We start from the raw sequence: 23357 nt of genomic DNA, 5'->3' as shown, positions 1-23357 counted from the left end.
ATTCGTTAGGCTTCAAAAATAACACTAGAAACATAACACACACAGTGGTACCTCAGGTTAAGTACTTAATTCGTTCTGGAGGTCCGTTCTTAACCTGAAACTGTTCTTAACCTGAAGCACCATTTTGGCTAATGGGGCCTCCTGCTGCCGCCACGCGATTTCTGTTCTCATCCTGAAGCAAAGTTCTTAACCCGAGGTACTATTTCTGGGTTAGCGGAGTCTGTAACCTGAAGCATCTGTAACCTGAAGCATCTGTAACCCGAGGTACCACTGTATTTAAAACATTTACTTACAGTCACCAAATGTGATTCTAGGCTTCTAATCCAAGTTTGTGCACTGCTTGTTTACTCCACTAACCTACTAACCTGAATCTCAATCATGTCATGAACCTGCAACATGCATCACACTGAAGGGAAGTGTAATTCAGATCAAAACACTCCTCTGCATCGGATCGCACATTTATCGTAAGATACAAAGCAATAACCTATCCAGCAGACAAAACAACCCACTGCAGACCTTATAACCGTAGGCCAGTTTGGTTCAATGTTCAGTTCAGATTCTTTCTCACTGGCTTAGATTGAGAGTTTACATCAGGAAGATCCATAGGAAAGGCCACAGCTGTGATGGATGAAGGAGGAAAGGATGTGTTCAGTTTTAAAATTAGTAGTATGTACTGTAATACTCAACCAACCAACATGGGAATTTACTTTCCATCTAATTGGAAAACATGCCCAGTAACTGCCAATCCATCCTGCACAGTTCTACCAATTTTAAGGTACATTACATTATCATCATACTTTGTCGGCAAAGCTACAGTCAAGGCTACAGTATGAAGGGAATGTAAGTAACACACATATCACACAGCACCACCTGATAGAACAGTAGACACAAGCTTGCCATTCGAAAAACGTTTACATTAGCAATTATTGGAATAATTCCTCTACAAGCTGAAACTGTAAATCATTTAAACTTTCAAATTTACTACCAGGAGAAAGGCTGGCACCAGTAGGAAAGAGATTGTTGGCCAGAGATTTGGATTTGTTCTTCTTTTCTTCTACCATGATGTATTCATCTGTTAAATTGAGCAGCAACCTTACAGAAAATAACCCCAACTACAATATCCTTTGCAGCTTTTTACAGTGATTTAAAGAAGTGAATTTTCTTAAGCCTGCCAGCTTCAGATTTTTTTAAGAAAAGGAAACTCCACAAATTAGCAAGTATTTGATTAAAAATAATAAGCAGTAGTTAATAACCACTGTCTTTCTGTGCAGCTGCAGAAAGAGTAAGTATTAAGTTTCCAATTAACAATGACTCAATGCTTGGCTCCTATCACATGCTCTGTTAAAATCTGCATAAACATCATGCCTTTCTGGAGAAGGGCTTTAAATCAGTACAGCAACCCTCAGATTTACAATCTGTGTCAGCTCCTAATCCAGTGGGAAAGGAAAGTCTTCTCAAGCAGCAGTTTTCACTGGCATCACAAGCACCCTAACTCAAGCCTATCCCTTCCTTTACATAGAATCTCTTGTGCTGCTGTCTTCTCCACATAGCTCAAAATCAACATTGTGCATCTAAACAGCCCCAGCTAGGATGCCACAGCAAAAATGTGCCCAGTGAAAGGACTTGCACTGAAGTCAGACAACTACCTTTCCATCACACATGCTTATGGATCTGGCAATGTGACCATAAAAGCAGACCAGTCTTCTCCACCCAACATTTCAACTTATATTCCATACAAGATTTGACAGCAAGTATTGTTGGGCCTCTGGAAAAGAATAACAAGAGCTGCATCTATAAGCAGCAGCTTCTCAATGTCTTTCACCACATATTCTTATCATTTTTGTCCGAACAAGAGTTTCATGGGACTAAAAATATATATGTACCCAGTATTTCTTAAGAACCCTTACCACAAGGTTCCGGAGCAGGTTACAGCAATATGAAAATACAGTATTAAAATTGGTTAGAACAATTTAAATGGAAAATAAGGTGGGTCCATATAACAGGTGTCAAAAGCCAGGATAGAGCAATAGCAATTCAAGTATTGCCATATCCATGTTACAGAACCCCAATCCATATCTGAAGAACCAGACAAGCCCAAACAATTGAGTCAGCTATACTTACAATTTGGCCACATCATATTCATGTTTCAATCGATGTATACAATTATAACCTGGCCAGAGAGGAGGAATTTCAAGTACTCCTGCCCAATTCTATAAATACCCTGCACTCACAAACTCATTAGAATAACCTTGGCAGATCCAAAGTCTGCTCCTGCCTACTGACCTCCCCCAGTAACTGAAAGGGGAAATCCTCCTTTCTCACAATTCGTAATCCAGACATACTGGTTAATGACCCCTCTTTCCCTACACTCTTTACTTTGTCTCAAAGCGTTCCCAGCTCTACCCCCAATGACAACTATACAAAGATCCCTTCTAGCCAACCTTACAGGGTCCACACGCAGGAAGTGGATAATATTTACAATTCATATAATATTCTATGCAACGTGTGTGTCACAAAATGCAGATGGCGGAGACCTGAAAGTGACCCTGGGATTTCCCGGTTCATGGCACCCCTAACCATGTCTACACAGAAGTTAGTCTCAGTGAATCGAATGGGATCAACTGAGGACTGCAGCCGTAGCCTGCTAGACACTAAACCAGTGAACTTGTGGCCCTCCGCTGCCCTTGACCATTAACCAGCTTCTCTGGGCTTGATGGGAATCCCGTCCAAAAGCAACTGAAAAGTCAAAGGCCTCCCATCTCTGCATTACACCAACTCTCCACAACGAAGCCATGGAGCTTCCACCTGTTGTTTGCCCCAGCACATGCTATTTCGAAGGTATCCTGCCTCTGAACACACCCCAAGGCATCGTCTGGCTTGAGGTCGAGAAGCCGCACAAGCCCGCCCCTCTGCTTCAGCCCAGGCGGACACCATTTCGGTGGCGCCACCAAGGAAAACACTCGGAACTCCACAGAAAAGGGAAGTGCTTGAAAAGAGAGCAGCAGCACCTCCATCTCTCCGCCAGAAGCAACCCCACGGAGAGCTATGCAAAGAGATGGCAAAAGTCTCTCCAGCTGGGGTAGCTCCCTCCCCCCCCCCACCCCGCGCCACACGGACAACTTTCCCAGGTCAACAGCTGAGTTTCTCTCCCCCCGGCCACACACATCACACCCTGCAAACAAGGGCACTGAATGAAAAAGAAGCTCAATATCCCCCCCCCCTTTCCTTTCGCAGTTTGCAGCAGCGGGAGCAGCCCAGCCACCCGCCCCTACTTGCTACAACGCCACTGACCACCTCTTGCCTCATCCTCCCTGCCTGGGAAGAAAGAGGGGGTCCCTTTGGAATATATGCATATCATAATTAAATGACCCCGCCCCCTCACCTCGCTGCTGCTTTCTTTTTTCTTTTTCCCCACCTCCGGAGCAAACGAATCCCCCCTCACCTCCCCGGGCTGGCCACCTCCAGCGCCGCCGCCGCCTCGGTTTTCTTAGTGGGGCGGGTGCCGCTGCCGTGCTGCGCGCGTTCCACACCCGCACGCCCTCGCGCGCTCCCTCTCCCAGTAAGACCGCCCCAATCAATGAAAGCGCGGCTCCGCGCTAGCCACACACGCCCACACACCAGCCAGCGAGCGCGAGCGCCAGACCTTCCTGAGCGCGCGCGCGCGCGCGCGCGCGATCCCACCCCACCCCCGCCATTACCACCACGGAGCAAGCAAATCGACTTCCAGCGAACGCCGCATCTCCAGCGTGTGGGTGTTCCTTTAAAAAAAGGAAGGGGAGGAGGAATCCCGCCCCGCCCCTACCCTCGCGTTCACGCCCACGTCCTTCCCACGCGCATCCTCGTATCACCTCCAGGATCCGTCCGTACAAGGGACGGGGCGGGACGTTGGTGGCGGTCACGTGCCACGCACTGTCCAATCGGAGGCGGAAGAGGACGTTTTCACACACACTCACATGATTCGTTTAAAACGAGGAGAACGGAGTGGGAGAGGAAGAAACAAAATAAAAAAATTCCTTCCAGTAGCACCTTAAAGACCAACTGAGTTAGTTCTAGGTATGAGCTTTCGTGTATCTGAAGAAGTGTGCATGCACACGAAAGCTCATACCTAGAACTAACTCAGTTGGTCTTTAAGGTGCTACTGGAAGGAATTTTTTTATTTTGTTTTGACCATGGCAGACCAACACGGCTACCTATCTGTAACTGGAGAGGAAGAAGTCAGGGATGATGTGTGTCCCCCCCCCCCCCCGGTCATTAAGTTGGAGCATTCCCCCAACTCACCCTTCTGTCTTATTTATTATAAGCCACGCGTAGAGCTGCGTGCACAATGCTGCGAAATAAAGGAATAAATGGGCATGGCAACTTCTATTAATAAGTGCCGATAGAGTTTGAATTAATGCAAGGGGAGGTTTCTCAATATTTGCAACGGTTTTTCACTCTTATCTCAAACCTTTAAGGCGATATGTCGTAATACGCGTTTCCTGGGTGCCTTGAAAAGGGATGTGTATCTGAAGAAGTGTGCGTGCACACGAAAGCTCATCCCTAGAACTAACTTACCGGTAGTTGGTCTTTAAGGTGCTACTGGAAGGAATTTTTTGTTTTGAAAAGGGATGTAAGGCTGAAGTCTGGTCCATTGTTTCTCAGAATTTGATCCCCAGCTGTTGATGTACTACAACTCGTGTGATCCCTGACCATTGGTCCTGCTAGCTAGGGATGATGGGAGTTGTAGTCCAACAGCAGCAAAAGTCCCTGTGTTTTTGTCAGCAGAAGTTAGTAGGTAAAGCTTTTTGTTGCATATAGATAAAAATTGTTACCATTTAATCGCCTCAGATCTTTATTAAAGGTGCAACCAGGTATTCAAAAATGGTAATCCAATTTAATAAGGAAAATAGGTTAAACCAAACAGAAAACTGCAATGTGTAATATGTAAAAAGAGAAATAAGTCATCTTCATGGCAAGGAAATTCCTTTTTCCAAGTGAAAATGTTACTGGGTAGCTGGTTATGTTAAGTACCAGTAGCAAGAAGGTACTGGTATTTTACAAAAAAAGATTCCCCACCAAAAAATACATGCACATTTTTAGATCACCCTCTCTTAGTTTTCAAGTAGATATGCAAGTTTCTGTGAACACTTCTGCATGTACTGTATAGTTAGGAAATCTGAACGCTTGTTACATTATAACTATATAATATATTGCTATGGGCTGGAGTTGTCCCCTCCAAACTTGTGATTCTACAGGGTGTTTGAAAAGTAACTATACACCTACTATGTATTACATTGTCCATAGGTGTATAGTTACTTTTTGAACACCCTGTATAATTGTAAGATTGGGGTCTGCAGAAGAGGTCTGCTAAAATGTCTCTTTTCTTCAGTAAATAGCCTTGGCCTGTGGCACAGAAACTGAATTGCTGGACACACTTCTGGAAGATGACAGGCAGTGTAGTAAAACGTCAGCATATCTTTCTTCCTCCCTGGCTGGAAGTGCTGTCATCAGATTGTCAGAGTATAATAAACTCATAGTTTTCAAGAGGCACACAGAGTCAGAGAAAGAAGCTTGAGTACTAGATGGTAGGAGCTAACAAAAATTTGTGGGTTGGCTGCATCCCCCTCAAAATCTAATGGGAAGCAGTGAACTTTGGGGCATCTTTTGGCATTCAAGCGGATTTCCACCTAAAGGCGTTAATATAACCCTAGATCACAAAGAGACACCAAACCTTTAGTGGCTTCATTCCATGGAAACAACCCAGGTTATGAACTGAAACTGCTTGGAGATCAGGGTACATAAGAGCAAACTGGGCTTGAGTCCACAAGACATTTGTTAGTCTTTAAGTTTCCAGGAGAGGCTTTGATTTTTGGGGGTGCAAGAGACTCACACAATTACCCCTCTGGAAATATGTTCCTTGGCATTCCAGATCATTCCCAGTAGCATAATGCATAGGTAGTGAGTGCCAACCAAACTGGAACTGAAACGAGAGAGGTGGTATCATGTTTCGGGGAATCCCAAGGTTAGTAGAACTACTATTTTTAACACACATACACTACATCACATCTTAATGAAGAATGAGCATGCTAAGTAGCCTGGAGGGCTAGAGAGTCAGTTGGGGGTGCTTGGTGGAATCGAGTGTCCCCAAAGTTTAGGTAGACTCTGAGATTGGAGCACTCATGTTAGGACGTGAGGATACACAGCAATGTTTGCTCTCTACAGTTAATGTGTTAAATAAAATGAAAAGAAAAAGACAGGTGGAGGAAGTAGGTACCTGGAAAACTCTTAGAACATATGAAAATAATATCCAACTTTTTACATTTCCAAACAGGCTTAAACCAAAATCTTCCCAGAGAGGTCCCGTTGCTCTATCACCCTGAATAGCAGCATGAAGGAAGAATATAGCTGTGCTGTTTTTGTTATCATTACAGTTTTATTACCAATATATACATGTATGTTGTATATTTACCTCTTGTATACGTACAGGCATAACCATATTTTAAAAGTAAATAAATAAATAATGGGCATGTACGGAAATCTTCAGTTATTGCAACAAAGACTTATTGAAGTTGATTCCACACCATCTGATATGCAGCTTTGGTTTCCTTCACATATTAAAATGCCAGAGCTACACTTTTTTTCTGCTTTAGGGCAGAAAAAGGGAGAGCGTGCTTTAAAAGAAAACAGGTTCTGTGTTAGACAAATATTGTAGATCAGCTCTGCTATCTTCTTAATCGGTTTACAGCAGATAGTGTTTTTGTTTTTTTAATTGTCAGCAGCAGTTGAAATTATATTTTCATTAGAAGCCAAACTACCACCAGCTAATTATGTCAGTGTTAAACCACTAGCACACACTGTCTATAATGGTATCACTCAGGCATTCAATTAACTCTACTGCTTAATGAGCCATTTACGTGTCTCAAGGTTTATAACACTTATCTTGTGAGTAGGGTAGGCTGATACTGAAATTTACCACGTAACCTTGCTGAATGCCTTGTTTTGCACTGGCTTTCAGTTCCAAATCAATAAAGGTAAGCCTTTAAGGCTCTAGTTCTGTTGTTAACACTTACTTGGAAGTTAACCTCTTTCAGCAAATAGACTTGGGGTTTGAGTCAAAGAAGTACTCACTGAACTCAGTGGGACTTCTGAGTAAACATGGAAAGTATTGTGTTGCGAAAAGTCAAGGTAAGGTGTGTGCACAGCACAGCTTTTAAGGCAATATTGTAGGATCTACCTGCCAGCATTAGCAAAAATAACTTCCCATCTATCTAATGTGATGCATTAATATAAAGCTTTTGAATTATGGTGCTGGAGGAGACTCTTGAGAGTCCCATGGACTGCAAGAAGATCAAACCCTCCATTCTGAAGGAAATCAGCCCTGAGTGCTCACTGGAAGGACAGATCTTGAAGCTGAGGCTCCAGTACTTTGGCCACCTCATGAGAAGAGAAGACTCTCTGGAAAAGACCCTGATGTTGGGAAAGATGGAGGGCACAAGGAGAAGGGGACGACAGAGGACGAGATGGTTGGACAGTGTTCTCGAAGCTACCAGCATGAGTTTGACCAAACTGCGGGAGGCAGTGGAAGACAGGAGTGCCTGGCGTGCTCTGGTCCATGGGGTCATGAAGAATCGGACACGACTAAACAACAACAATATAAAGCCAGAAGGAAGAAAAGTGGAGAAAGCAGGAAAAGTGTTTCCTGGGCACTGTCGTATTACGAGGAGGCACCTCAAGTGTGATTTGTTAACAAGGTGCTTGGGATATTTCCTGCAGACACAGGACCAGGTCAGATGTAATGGTGTGCTCTAGACAATTCCCTGCCAGGCTGTCACTTCTTTCACTTAGGGCTGGCAGCAAATCCTCTCATCAGGCTTGTCCACTATTTATTTATTTCCTATCTTGCTTCCCCCCCCCCCAAAAAAGGGTCCAGTTTGTGTGCTTCCCACAGGCATCTGGTCAGCGACTGTGAGAACAGGATGCTGGACTAAATGGGTCCATTGGTCCTTTCAGAATAGGTCATCCACTTAATTCCTGGACTCTAAGCATAGCATATGGAGATAGGGGAACAGAATGTAACCTACTGACCACAAGTGAGGTGCAGAGTCTTTTCAGCTCCTGTGTAAACAGGCGCAAGCACAACAGAGAAGTAATTATTCTGTGTGTAACATCAAAGCCTCTCTTTAGGTCAGTAAGACATTTTTCATTTGGATTTGCTTTCCATCCTCTGTTCTCACGCTTTGTTCTAATGTGCTAACATCTTCTGACAAGTACATCGGCATTCATTTTCTGATCAAAAAGTGAATGAAAAGGTCAGTTAAGCCCAACAGTGAAATAGCATACTGAAAAATTGATAGGTCAGGAATCCAGACTGACTTGTTTCTACAATTTTGACACTGGCCAATGTCAACTGAGAATTCTGAGTGAGTGCTTGGGGGGACTGGCAGAATACAGGTTTTTTTGGGAGGGGTTCCTTTTTTGGGGAGGGGTTCCTTTTTTTGCCCTTTTGAAATTGGGAGGAACTTTGCTCATTATGATTTATGGGGAAAGGAAGAGAAGCTGGATCAAGATTGCCATTTTATTTTTTTTAGTGTCCTGCCTTAAGAGGAATTTGAAATGCAGAAAATTAAGCAGAATGAAACTGTGCTCCTGGAATGAAGCTAAGTGTGAGTGAGCTTCACTTCCTAAATTCTCTTTCAGGTTCCTGGTGGGAAACTATCTGCCCTTTTCTGGATGTTTTCTGTGTTTCCAATGTAGTACAGCAGTGCTGCACTGAGACCGCTTCCAGCCTGTCACTCTTTTGGGGTAGGATTCAATCACAAACTGGCAAATTCAGCTTGTGAAATCAGAGTTGATTTGGACGTCTTGCACAGTGAACATCAGAAGATCAGACTTTTTGCAAAAAGGAAGTTGATAGGAAAACATCATTGAAAGCGTGGGATAACATTTGCTTGTCATCTAAGTCATCAATAGATAACCAACATCATCTAAATTTCCCACCAATAAATTAGGATGACTGTTCAATAAACAGGTCTGGAAGTGACCTGAGATCAGATGCAGATACACTTCAAATGTATCAGTGGATAACATGCCTAGGAAAATTTCCAGCAAGCTCAGTTGAAACAGGAAGTGGTAGTTTGGGGCTATGAGAAAGTACCTGTTCAAACTTCAGGTGAACATGCTCTCCTCTGCCCCCATTTTGTGCATCAAATGCAGAGATAGGAAGCATCCACTTTTGTTTTTGTAAGTAACAGGTGGTTCAAGATGGGAGTTTACTTTGGAATTGGTGCTGCTCATGCACATCTTTTCTACAGCATCCACACAATGTCACCAGAGTTCAAACTGGGAATTGTGTTGGAAAACATTGGGGCTGGCCCTGCTCCAACTAGTATTTTCTTGGTTCCCCCACATAATTAGATGTTTCCTTCAGATTGTAGATATTTTAGTATTTAGTTACTTTTTTGTGTTCAATGCCTTCCACACATTAACTAAAAGCCTGCAGCCTAAGGAGAGAGTAAGACAGGCTGTCATTCTTCCTCTTTCCCCTCCCCCACCTGTGCCGGGGGTTTTCCATGGCCTTTCATAAATGAAGTATCTCTTGATTGCTTTTTTTGTGGGGTGAGGCACACAGGCAGGTGCTGATTGCAGTAATCACGACTTGTACGTGTTGGATTCAGCAATTGTGCTTTACCTTTCCCAAAGCCTCTGAACATGCTGTTGCATCTTTTATTAGCAAGTGAGAGGATGCTTTTCTGGCATCAGCCATAATCCACTGAGTCTCTCTGCACAGGTTTATAGCTGCTACTTTCCCACAAATTCCCCCGGAGATTTCCCATTCATCACAGGGCTGGGCAGCGGTGAGGGTTGTTGTTTGACTTTCAGTTCACAGGAAAGTGGATTTTATAAAAACCAGCTCTGCTGTTGTTGCTCTTAGTTTATTAGGCTATATTTCAGTCATCCAATTAGTCTACAGTAGCCAATAGGGGCCCAAATTACCCATTCTCAAATTAAATTCATGAAATTTAATCGGATCCACATATCCAGCCCACGTTCTAATCATAGGGAAAGGCATCACACCCACTTATAGATTATGGGTTAGAATCTTTGCTGTTTTCATATGCATGCTAGAGAGATGCTTTCATTCCAACCTTACCTGCCAATGGATACTTAATTAATTGGATTGTGGATGTTAAAGGTAGTTGGGCCCAAAGGATCTTAATGTGCGATGGAAAATGATAAGGGCATGTCTGCATTGGATTTGTGTGGAGATCAGACATGCTCATGCAGCTCATACAGCCTTTACAAACTGCATGTGCAATTGGCTGTGCACAGATGGTGCTGTGTGCACAACCCAGTTCATGCCACAACATATCTAAGCCTCTCTCACACACTTTAATATTAAAGGAAACATTGTGCATTGTGTGGTATGTCTTACATATCATTACTTTTTATTTTTCCAGTGCAAAAGTAATTATTACTTGTAAATTCAGTCCACCAAATACAATCTGTATTCACTGTCATTTTCCTCATTTGATAAGAAATTGATTACATCACACACCCCATTTTCATTGTGTGTGTAGATTTGGGGTTGGATAACATACTGACTACATAATTTACATGCTTACCATACTTACATAATTTTGCTGCAGTGGAAAGTGAGACGAGTAACTTAGTTTTTGGCAGAAAGTGAACTGTAGCAGAGCACAAATAATGCTGTGTGCGATGAATACAGGGCGGAACGGGGGGAGGGGGAATCCCTCCTTGTGTCCTTGCATGCAAGTCACAATTTCCTAACCTACTGAAAGATGGTGCTACTGGGGTAATTTCTGGCAGGAGACGCAATACGTGAGCTGCTTTCCTTTTTCCTGAGTCTCAGATCTCCAAGGTGACCCAGATTTTTATCTTCTGATACCCTGCTGCTTCCATTGCCCAGGCTTCCTACAGACAAGTCAGCACTGCCCCAGCTGTTGATCAAGCAAGTCAGCGGCATGCAACCTGTGCCCTCGACCCAGTTTCAAAAGTTCTCTGCAAGTGATCAGTTCAAGCCTCTGGCAAGAGCAATTTGTCTCTCCCTTGTCAGCCTACTGGAGAAAGATGGGGATAGGGAAGGGAATAATAGAGAGGGAGTGGGGACAGACTGAGAGTAAGTGGTGGCAGAGAGAGAAAGAAAAAGCAGCAAACCTATCCAATTTGGGCTTTAGTCTTGGCTTTCATTTATATATAGAAGTATTTTTGCACCACCAGATCATAAAATATCAAAGCAGTGTACATTATAAAACATCATTAAAAAAAATTAAAATGCAGATAACCGTTAAAGTGACTGGCTAATCAAAAATTAAACAGCTGTGAAGGCCTGTCAATGCAAAAAAGTTTTGAAGAGATGCTTGAAAGTCAAAAGCAGGAATGCCTGCCACCAGCACGTGACCCCCACCCCCCCACCCCACAGATAGCCCTGGAGGGTATGAGACCTTCAATTAGAAAAGGATTGCCCACTCCTGATTTAGGTGTTGATGCACATATCCGCATGATGTGGTAATTAAACAAAAGGAAGCGCAGCCTGTCAAGGAAACAGGAAACAGAAAGAGAGGAACCACTTTTTTCTTTGTTTACAACTTTCCTGAGGCCAAATTTCTTTTACTGACCCTGACATGCTTCTTCCAAAACTATTGTTATCAAACTGATACAGACGTTGGCAGGAAGTCCAGCTATCTCTTATGCAGATATATTCAAGTCTGCTACACACCCATGTAAAGCATCTGCAGCAAAAATGGAAATGGAGGCTCATGGTCTGATCTGATAAATTTTAGAAAAAAATATAACTGTCCCTCCACCCCAGCTGCCTTTTCCCATTCCCCAAAATGTTTCTGGGCAGCAGGGCTTCTTTTGGAATGAAGCTCAAAAAGTGTATTACTGGCCTTGATCTGAGGCTGCATTTACAGGATTGACCCCTGGAAACTATTCTGAATGCCAGGACTTTGGTTGGCAAGATGGGAAGTTCTAATAAAGAAGGGAGCTTCTGGAGGCCTGATTCCCTTGCTACAGAACATTCACAGTCTGGCCCAGTTCAGACATTGCTACAAATAATAGTTTATAGTGATGGGAAGGAACTGCCAGGGGCATCTTACCCATAGAGGCAAGTGGCGCAGGGCGCCAGGGTGCCAAGTTCTGGAGGGCGCCAGGGAAGAGCCGGAGGCTGGACGCGGCGCCTGCCAGCATCAGCTCACCGCCCTTGCCCGCCTCCGCCATGCTGTGCCAAAGCAGCGCCGCGCCCAGAGCCTCTGCCTGCCATAGCCACCACAGCATGAAGCAGCCAGCTGATCCGGGAGCTGCCGCGTCCAGCCTCTGCCTTCCCCACTGGAGGAGCTGCCCTCCAGCCGTTGCCTGCCTCCTCCAGCCCCGCAGAGCTGGGCGCGTCGACAGCAGCGCCATCCTCCCTAAAAAAGGTTGGCAACTCTGGGAAGGAGGGGGGCGCCGGAAATGCTTAAGACGGCCCTGGGAACTGCAGTAAGCTTTGGATGTGTATATTTCCTCTCTCCTCCTCTGGAACAGCCTCAAGGAGAAATCACTTCTGCTTTTCATGAATTGCAGATTAGTGTTTAATCTTAACTATGCTTTATTGAAAGAAACCAGATTCACAACCCATGGCTTGAGGATGCCTTGTTTCAAACAAACCACAATTAAGTTAAACTGATTAGTTGGGTTCAGATAAAATAATACACCACAGTTAATAAAAAATTAAAGCAAATGTCCATGATTCCCTTGTGGCTGTCCTGGAACAGGAAGCTTGTAAACACAAGGCCCACTGCAGCTTGTGCGTATCACAATGAACCACTAGTTGCTCAGACATCCAAATAATCTCTCCACACACACCCTGCTGCTCTCTCATTTCATGCATATTCTCTTTATTTAGAAATTAACCCATGACATACATTTCATAACCTCCACCCCCTATTGAAAGTTGTGCTAGAAACTTGCTAGGATTGCTGTTTTAAACAGCTGGTTTCTAAACACACCACCTTTTTCACTTTACAGAAGCTCTGTGTACATAGAAATGCAGACCTGTACCTGCTAGATTTCTGCCTGTTACTCAGCAGATACAGGTCTGCATTTTACGTACAGCAGATGGGAAGAGTGCATTAATGATTCCCAGCTAAACCTTTAACAGTTGGGTGGAATTCTCACATATACTATAGTGTATGCCCCAAATGGCATCTATTCAAAATGAGGAAAAAATGCATTATGATGATATCAGAACCCAGGGTCAGTTTATTAAGGTGTAAGCAGAGAATGCTATATTGCAGTGCTGCTCTTAGCATTCTGCTACCATGACACATGAGAAACCAGAGTTGATCAGCAAGGAGGCATAACTGCAAAACTGAGAATTCCGTGTTCATGCAGATAAGAAACTCAAAATCCCAAGAAAAACAAAGTTGTATCAGAATGGACAATCTGGGTAACCATTCTGGAATTATTATGTGCAAAAAAAAGAGGCCTTGATACAGTTTGGGATTTATTTTTCTCTTTCTTTTAGACATACCTTAAAGGAAATTACAATCGTTTCCCTTCCATCAAGAGTTAACTCAGCTCTGTTGATGGATTAAGCAAGCTTCCTCAGCAATTGCCACTGAGCAACAGGAAATGTACTCTCCCTGGGTTTATTAACCATTCCCTGCTTAGCTCTATTGGAATGGTGTCTGCAGAATGAATGATTACATTTTTTGTTCCTAACAGAGTATTTGTACTTAGATAGATAGGTAGATACAGTTTTAGGCCTGGAAGACTCCACTGTGGCTGGCTGTGTAAATATTTTAAAGAATATTTCTGTTATATATTATATAACAGAAAAGCTGGAATTTCCCCCCTCTATTTGTGGGCAAAACTGGGTGTCTACTGAGGAAAGAAATCTGTCTCAGATCAACATAAGGGCAGTGTTAAATCCATGAAACAGCATGCAGTATCCCAAGAAGGGCTGCCTTCCTTAGGGAACGACAGAGATACATCGGGTATCAAAGAATCAGCTTGTTATTTTACCATTGTTAAGGCATAAACGCTCCAAACTGTACAGATGACTTTAGACCTAGCAATGCAAATTCTGTGTATGAAACATTACAGTGTCAAGGAAGCATGGAAAAATGGGAACATTCCAACAGATAAAAGGGTGTCTTCCCTCCTGATTTTGTAGAGTGGAGAAAAGAAACTCATGTGAGTGCTCTGCTCTGGAGAAATCCCATCTGCATGAACAGAAGGGTGCTCAAATTGTGTTAAAGAGTAACTAATCTGCATTAAGTGACATTTGCACCTACACCCTTGGATTTAAAGAGCAATCACACTCAAATACAGAGTTATCTCCCTACCCCAGCCTGGGATCTTTTCTCTTATTTTTATTGACTCCCCCCCCCTTTTTCCAGGGAGTTGTTGTCTCTCCCATTCTGCTACACCCTATCTTCTATCTATTAAATCATAATCACAGTTATCCCACTTATAAATCATACAACATATTTAATATTTCATAAGTCATGAGTGGAGAAAGTTATTTAAAAACAGAAAAGAGTGCTTGTTTCTGCAACATAAGTGTTTTTTGTTGTTTTGGTTTTTTTAAAAGGAAGATACTGGATGAGTAAAACAGATTGATGAGTTCTTTCCAGGAAAGACAAGTTCTTTCCAAGGGTGACAGGAAGAAAGCAAAATTGCTTACTGTATGATGTGCTATCAGAAAAGCAAATTCTCTCCACCCTTCCCTTGTATTTGACTTTTTATGCACTGTGCCAGAAGTGCCTTTATTTGCAGTAGGCTACCTAGTCCAAGCACAACAATCTATCTGCTACCCTAAAAATAGTTCCTTGTTCTCACTGGGGAGGTAAAACTGCAAAATTATAAATGCAGGTGCAGCATGACGTGATCAAAGGGTTCACTATACCCCTCCCAAAAACCCTTCCACAAAGAAAAACGACACGCCAAACAAAAAGCTCCAATCTAGCATTCTCCCCAGTGTACTAGTTTGCAATTTTCTTTGTACTGTTTTTCCTATGGGGCAGCATTCAGTCACACTAGCCCAGGGGTCAGCAACCTTTTTCAGCCATGGGCCAGTTCACTGTCCCTCAGACCACGTGGTGGGCCGGACTATATTTTGGGGGGAAATGAACAAATTCCAATGCCCCACAAATAAAACAGAGATGCATTTTAAATAAAAGCACATATTCTACTTTTAATGTATTTTTAATCTTTGTTGGAAGCCACCCAGAGTGGCTGGGGAAACCCAGCCAGATGGGCGGGGTACAAATAATAAATTACTATTATTATTATTAATACTACTACTCATGTAAAAACACGCCGATTCCCGGACCGTCCACGGGCCGGATTGAGAAGGTGAATGGGTCACATCCGGCCCCCGGTCCTTAGGTTGCATACCCCTGCACTAGCCTATCCCTACAGGGGTGCAGTTGGGTAATTTCACACTATGGACTTACAGTGGTGGTGGTTTCTTTCTGCATTACTTTCTGCATTTTCCATTCCGCCTTGGTGAAACCCCACCTGGAATACTGAGTCCAATTCTGGGCACCACAATTTGAGAAGGATATTGACAAAGGATGTGCAAAGGATGACAAAGGGTCTGGAAACTAGGACTTACGAAGGATTCTTACAAATAACTGGGTATGTTGAGCCTGGATAAGGGGTGACAGAAAGTTGATACGATAGCCATCTTCAGCTATCTGAATGGCTGTCACATGGAAGATGGAGGAAGCCTATTTTCTGCTGTTCTACATGGTAGGACCCAAACCAATGGATTTAAGTAACAAGAATGGAGATTCTGACTAAACATTGGGAAGAATGTCCTGGTGGTTAAGAGCTACAGTATTTTATAGTGGAATGAACCACCTTCATAGGTGGTAGACTCTCCTTCACTGGAGGTTTTTAAACAGAGATTGGATGGCCATCTTTTGGGTATTCTTTAGCTGTGATTCCTGCATCGCAGAAGGTTGGACTAGATGACCCTTGAGGTACCTTCTAAATCTACACTTCTATGGCAAGCCAGTCCTGCAGCATTTGGGGACTATTCTGCTAATCCTGGCTGGGTGGGGTCATGTCCTTCTGCCCCAAAGTCCTGCCCTGACAGCAGCACCCCCCCCCCATACTTAGGTCTGTTGAATTCTGTCCTTAGAATGTGCCACACATACAACCTGGCAGCTACCTAGTTATTCTTAGATTAGAGTATAATATTATACCCACCCTCAGTCCACACAGCTCCCCAAACCATAACTTTTTTGTCCTTGTGCTAAGCCATGTCAACAATTCACACTGATGCATTTGCTCAGCCTCTGTGCTTTAAAAATGAGTTGAGACTGACAGAAAACCGTTTTGAATAATGTGTTTTGTTTCGCTCTGGTAAGCTTAGTTGACTTATCAGTTCCATGAAAGATGTTCTGCGAGAAGAGGTGCCCATCAGAGCACTTTAGTACAGAGTCATGTTCTCAATGGAATCCTCATCACTTAGCATGAAACTGTTTGTTCCTGAATCAGCAGGAAGAGCAGTATGTTGACACAACTGCTGATAGGAAACTCCACTAATGATTCTGAGAACCAGACAGCACACTAAATCATCTGGCACAGCTCCTTTGGCTGGAGCTGTACAATGAAATTAGGAGATATTTAGCACCATCATTGGAATGTACATCCCATTCATTTCAGGAGGTGAAATCCAATGTAGCATGACAGTATTTCTGCTCACAGAATGGGGCTTTTCCTTCCCTTACACCCCTGTGTGTCCCTTCAAAATTTGCTCCAGAGGTTTGGGGGACCCTCCAGGTTTGGGTGGGCATGGGGAGGAGGTGTGGGGGGGGAAGAAACCAGAAATTCTGTTGGGTAAGCAGATTCCTGTTGAGCAAGCAAGCAGTCTAAATTCAGCTCTCCGTACTTTGCAGCAATTTGCAATTTTAAAAAATTCTCATGAAAATTCAGCAGCATATTTCTGTAATTTTCTCCTAATAAACACATTTTATTTACATTTTATTGACCAATGTACACATTTTTGCAAGCAGTTTCCCCTATCATAATGCATTTTTTGTATGTTATTTTCACCAATGCCTTCATTTTTATACACAATTTCTCCTAATAGATGCAATTTTGCAAACACTGGATAGAGAACTACATTGCAAAATTCAGATAAGTGCAACTTTTAGGAGGACAGCTGTGTTTTGGTTCACATTTTGTTTCAAAAAGTGCAGATTTGATACATTCAGCTTTAAATATGAACTGAATGAAATTTATCCTCCATCCTTACTCCTAAGTAGAACAATCCTGTCCATGGTTACTTGGAAGTAAATTCCACAATGTTCAATGTAATTTACTCCCATATAAGTGTGCACAGAATTGAAGCATTGAGCCAATACATACATAGAGATAGATCTAGAGTAATCATGCAATCCTGTACATATCTCTTCACACATAAGTCACATTGAGTTCCATGGGGCTTACCCTCCGATAAATGGGTATAGGATTGCAGCCATAGTTAGTTGCACTAAGACCACAGTGCTTACATGGGAGTAAGTCCTATATAACATAGTGGAATTTCCTTCTGGTTTAATATGCCTAGGATTGCATTGTAAGTTCCTTTTGGAATTAATGGAATCTAAGCCATGATTAACATTTCAGGCTGATTTCTTTGGGATGCAATCACAATTAGATTAGATCAAACCCACTGTGTTTACTGCACTAATGAAAGTAAGTCTAGTACACAGATGGGAATGTTGGGTCCTGGGCATTAGTGGTTTCATTGATCCTACAAAATGAAAAACGTGCCATTTTACTGAACCAACTAATTTTTAAGATACTTGCAACCAAATGTGTAACAGGCTCTTTAGAATGCTGTCATTGTTAGGCTCAAAATCTAGGTGCTGAAGCTGAATTACATTGTGGATATTTGTGAGGATTTTTTTTGAATTTGTGTCAAAGCCATATTGCACAATCTTAAAACTTGAGAAGGTTGTGTTTATCCCCCCCCCCCCAATATGTGATAGAGGTTTTCTGAGTGAAAATTTCTGACTTCTAGTCTACTTTGCTAGATATTTTCAACGAGGATCCCCCTGCAAACAACAACAACCCAGAGAGACAGAGACTGTGAGAGACACACACACGCACACAGAGAGAGCACTGAACACATTTTAAGGGATCCAAGATTTAGAACTATACATGTGTTTTTTTAATTAAAGCTGATGCTTTCAGCATAGCGAACAACCTTCTTGAGTTTGCAATAGAGACAATATTCCACGTTTGCAACACACATTTGAATTTCTAAACTCCCTCCTTATGACTCAAAGCATACTACGTTGCTGTACTCACCGTGCTTGGGATTCTTCCTTCCTTTGAACTGTGGTGAATTCAGATTCCTTGAATCAAATTCTTCAGGACTGAATGAAACAGGCAAAAGCCACACATAAATGGTCTTATGTTCAGAACAGAGCAGTCCACTTGTTTAGTGTGTCTAGCTTTCTGTAAGAGTTTCAAAGACAGGCAGGGAATGGGGAGGGCTCAGGATATGACATCATGCACCCTGGGTGTGTGTGTGTGGGGGTGTTGTTGTTTGTTTTAAAAGGAAACTAGCAGAGATAACGAAAGGTTAGTGTTTGAGAATCAGGGAGTGGATCTTATCATAAACATTCTCCACATTGTTCCATCTGCCAAAAAATAGGAGAGAGGTCATTCAACATTTGTTGGAGGCAATAATTTAGAAGTAATTTTAAATATCAGGGAAGTCCCTAAGTGCACGTGACTGCCCCAAAGAGTCGTGCTTTTGTTGCTGAAACCTTTGGACCATGTGTTGACTTCCTCTTTCCCAGAAAGCTGGATAATTATGATTATAGGAGAAAGTCTCCAATAAAAAGCTGCTGAGTATGCAAACATGCTTAAGAATACAAAACTGAGAGATGCAGTTTGTTCCACTGAACTGAAAACAAAAGCTCCCCCTGCCCGCCCCATCCTCAACTGTTCAGAGTCAAATGATCTGGTGTGCCGTTGTGGGGAGCCATTTACCAAGGCTTTTCTAGCCATTCAAATGGGGGCTTTAATGGAAAGTGGCTTCAGCGTTAGCTGTGCATGGAGATTAACCTGAACTAATGCAAACCTTGCCTAACCTCAACACCCATGGGTGGGTGGGTGAGGAGACAGCATAAACAGCATCACACTTGGTTACTGCTGTTGATGCAGCTTGATCATTGGCACCCCAAATCCCAGCTATGTTTCTAGAGCAGCTTTCTCCAACTTAGTACCATCCAGATGTTGGACTACCATTCCCATAAAACCTGAGCACTGGCCATGCCTGAGTGCTGCTTTCTCTTCCTCTGATGGCCTCAGCAGGGGCAGCTGGTAGCCAAAGGGAGGGGAGCTCTGTATAGGCATGCTGAAGTGATGCCTGAGGCTGCCTTTGTCTCTCCCCCTCTCCCTCTCTGCCTTTCCCATCTTTCGGTCCCCAGATGTTCTTGAACTACAGTTTCCATAATCCCTGACCATTGGCCATGATGGGAATTGTAGTCCAATAACATCTAGGAACCCAAGGTTAAGAAAAGCTGCTCTGGAGCAGGCATGTCCAACAGGTAGATCACTGGATGTCTGTGGTAGATCACTGGCTCCCCCCAAAGAATTTGGCTCCCCTAGACATTTTAGCCCTGCAGCCCATAAAAAGAAGCTCAGCAACTTTGAACTGAACCCCTAAAGAACGGGCCTTCCTCTTCCCTAAGAAAAGCTCAACAACTTTGACCTAAACCCCAAAAAGCAGGGGTAGTTCACTGCCAGTTTTTAACTCTGTGAGTGGACCACCGTCTCTTGGGAGTTGGCCACCCCTGCTCTAGAGGAACAAATTCACTCTAATAAAAAAAACCACCGAAAACAGACTTTTTGCATTTTGGGAAGTGTCGGTGTCATGGACTGAAAAGTGTGAGATAAATATTACTGGGAAGACGTGTGAACACCTCGCAAGCGAATCAGAATGGATGCAGGTAAATGTCCATTGTCATATAACCACATTGTAAACAACTCAAAACACATGCCCAATAAAGACAGACCATATTCTAACCACCGTGTAAGCTTTGTGCAAGCAAATCAGGATGAATGCTCCATAAACAGGTTATCTGGTGGAGCTCTGAGTTCTGCTTCCTCTCCCTCCGGTTACCTCTGCAATGACTGTTGTTTTCTTGCCATGGCCAAAGTACACTGCATCTCCTACAGCTGGGGACGTTGACTTAAATTGCATGAGTATGACTCACCTCACCACCCATTGGGCATGCTGAATCAGCCATTTATTGTGCAGAAAAGTTCCAAAGCACTGAATATAGACCAAAATAACCATGGAAAATGACAAATCCCACACACAGACAGCAAACATTAGTTCTGCAGCTCATGTCTGCTGGAGAGGCCACACCACTGAGAAGGGAAGCTCTTTTGCACATTGTGGGTCTGCTCCTGTAGGAAGAGGACTCTTATCACGATAATGAATAGGTAATCATCATTTTAGTGGCCCCCAAACAGTGAAAAGTAAAATTTCATGTGTGGGACGAGACTGCTCAAGTTGTGGAGAGTAGGATTTTTAACCATATGAGGTTAAAAATGGAGAACCATACGTAGGAGTAGGATTTTTATAGCAGATCTTTTCCCCTAACTCTTTTTACTGGTTTTTAGAAGCCTGGGAATGATTGATTGATTGATTGATTGATTGATTGATTGATTGATTTTATATACTGCCCTATACCCATAGGTCTCAGGGCAGTTTACAGAATACTCATCACCTACCTGCATAGTATATTTAAGCAGGAACTGCACGTACACTAAGGAAAAGTTACAGTATTTATTCTTTAACTTTTAAAGAGAGTGTCTTGCGTGGTTTTTATAGGAGGGAAAAAGAGAACTAATTAAAGAGTCAAACAACAAGAAAGAAGATTCCACCTAAACATTAGGAAGAACTTACTGACAGTAAGAGCTGTTCGACAGTGGAATTTGCTGCCAAGGAGTGTGGTGGAGTCTCCTTCTCTGGAGGTCTTTAAGCAGAGGCTTGACAGCCATATGTCAGGAGTGCTCTGATGGTGTTTCCTGCTTGGCAGGGGGTTGGACTCAATGACCCTTGTGGTCTCTTCCAACTCTATGATTCTATGATTCTAACCCAGGGCTGTCTTCTGCATACTGTGCAAATGGGAACTAAAGTCTAATTCCCACAATTTGACCAGTAATATTTTAAACATTAGGGCAGGAATCACCAGTGTGGTCCCCTCCCAGATGTTGATGGACTCTGACTCCCATCAGCAAAAGCCAGCATGGCCAATGGTCAGGGGTGCTGGGAGTTGGAGTTCAATGAGATCTAAAAGGCCACAGATTTCCTATCCCTGTTCTCCAGTTGATTCAAGTCCCCACCTCCAGGATTCATTTAAGTAGCTTGCTATGCTGACATTCACCTCATGCAATTCTGGTACCCTAAATACATCACTTCTTCCCAGCAACCACTCACTCCAGTTTCTGATGCTGATTCAGCAGACTCTAGCATTGTGGCCTCAAGCTTCCTGAAAGCCATTTAAAACACACTGTGAACTGTGGAGAATTAAGCACAATGAGAGGGGGATGATTTTTATTTTTTTTAGGTTTAGTTTATGCTTATCGGAGTTTGTTTGTATGCTGGCAAATTATTTTTACCTCCTACTGCACAGTAATACCCAGAATTTTATAACGTGACAGAAATCTCTGTTGCCTGGGAGCATTAACTGTGATCAAAATAACACTTGCATCTGAGTAGCATGATAAGTTCTCCAAAGAACTTTGAAGCTGAATACTGCTAATATATGTACCTGACTACCTACATAAAAGGATGGGCACTTTTGAACGCTCTTACTGAAGCACAGATCCATCACCTTGGACACTGGATAACCCCAATTCCAATTTTGCCCACTGTCATGTTCATCTGAAGTAGCAGGTGTAGCATAATGCTTAATGCTTTATGTGGTATAGATAGATAAATAGATGATAGATAGATAGATTTTTTACAATTGTGACATACAAGCAGATATAACACTGTGATGGGCAATGTCAAGGCAAGGAAAGCATCTCAGCATGTCTTGAATTGGCATTCAGAACCACCAGATAGCATTGACCTCCCACTTCATACAGATCAGCTTACCAGCATCTGCTGGGTAAGGGTGCTGTGATTAAAGATTCCTCCCACTGTGGTGATTTGTTTCTTCTGTCATTGGATTCTGGAACAGCTAGAAACAGCATAAAACTTTTAGTTGGGGCGGGGGGGGGGGGTCAAGAGTCAGGAAGCACACCCCATCCCATCAAGCTCTCTTCTGTTCCGCCAGTCTATCTGCCTGCAGCAAACTTCCTCTCTGAGTCAAGGTCTGACCTCTTTAGGACTCCCTAGCACAGGGCTCAGTGGAGCAAAGAGCTGTTTCTGTGTTTTCTTCTCCAAAATAATTGCCCAGCACAGGCTCGTTTCCTTCATGGAACATAGACATGAGGAAGGAAATAAACTGGACAAAAGATCCTTCCTCATTATTAGAGCCTTCTAGGCAACATTTCAAGGAACTTGTTGCAAAGAAAAGTGGACATTTTTTCTGAAAAAGGGTGACAGAAGCATTTCTGCTTCATGATGGGGAACTAGGGACTAGAAAGTGATTATTGGAATTAGCCACTCGTAATTGTTATATTACACAGGGTTCAGTGGGAAGCAGGGCAATAAATGGGAGTGGTGGATTACCAAATAGGCAGAGTAGGCACCAGCCTTTGGGTCCCATGCCTTCTAGGGGCCCTGTGACAACAGTTCAACAGTTCAAAATATTATTGATTTGATCTTGAAAGAAAATTACAATAAATCTTTCTGAGTTCAGTGTTATTGCACGGGAGTGTGCACACGAGAAACATCCAGATAAGAAGCTTTCTGTGAGTGTGTCACACGTTCCCACTGACTCCAGATCCTAGTAGAATATTCATGAGTAGCTGAGTAAAAGCTTTGAGATAACTTGCAAGGGGGAGGCCAGGATTTTGACTGCCTAGGGGCCTCCAGAGGGTTTAACCCAGCACTGTGGGGTATGCTTGTTCACCTGAGTGCACCCTGATGTACATGTGCACGGCCCCTTTTCCTGGTTGCCACACATTTAACCTGTGCATGAGTGTGGTGGGGGTGGTTGTGTTGGCAGGGTGGCTGGCTGATCCAAAGTAGGCCTGCGGCCACCTCACTCATGCCTTTTCAGTGTATAGAGGCACATCTGATCCTATCTCACTGCAGTTCAAAATGTATGTATCATTGTTGTTTGTTGTTTAGTCGTCTTAGCCATGTTCAACTCTCCGTGACCCCATGAACCAGAGCATGCCTTGGAAACTCTCACTTTCTTCTCAAAGCTTCTCCTTTT

The 23357-nt window shown here is 43.1% G+C and overlaps 1 protein-coding gene across 5 annotated transcripts in view; it reads right to left on the bottom strand.

The window, feature by feature from the left end:
- The window catches only part of RALB (RAS like proto-oncogene B), a 26619-nt gene extending 8157 nt beyond the window's left edge, over positions 1-18462 (bottom strand). Inside the window, exon 1 of one of the 5 annotated variants that reach the window (XM_081853486.1) lies at positions 18313-18462. The gene's annotated coding sequence lies outside the window, so the exon portion shown is untranslated. Of the gene's footprint in view, positions 1-516; positions 619-3382; positions 3578-3698; positions 3829-18312 lie in introns of those variants that run through there. The other 4 variants (XM_081853487.1, XM_081853488.1, XM_081853490.1 and 1 more) reach the window with 4 other exon arrangements.
- Between the last annotated feature and the right edge of the window lie 4895 nt (positions 18463-23357).

The sequence above is a fragment of the Podarcis erhardii genome (assembly GCF_964252035.2).
Source record: "Podarcis erhardii genome assembly, chromosome: 1".
NCBI classification, from domain to species: domain Eukaryota; kingdom Metazoa; phylum Chordata; class Lepidosauria; order Squamata; family Lacertidae; genus Podarcis; species Podarcis erhardii.
This window is presented reverse-complemented; position numbering and strand designations above follow the sequence as displayed.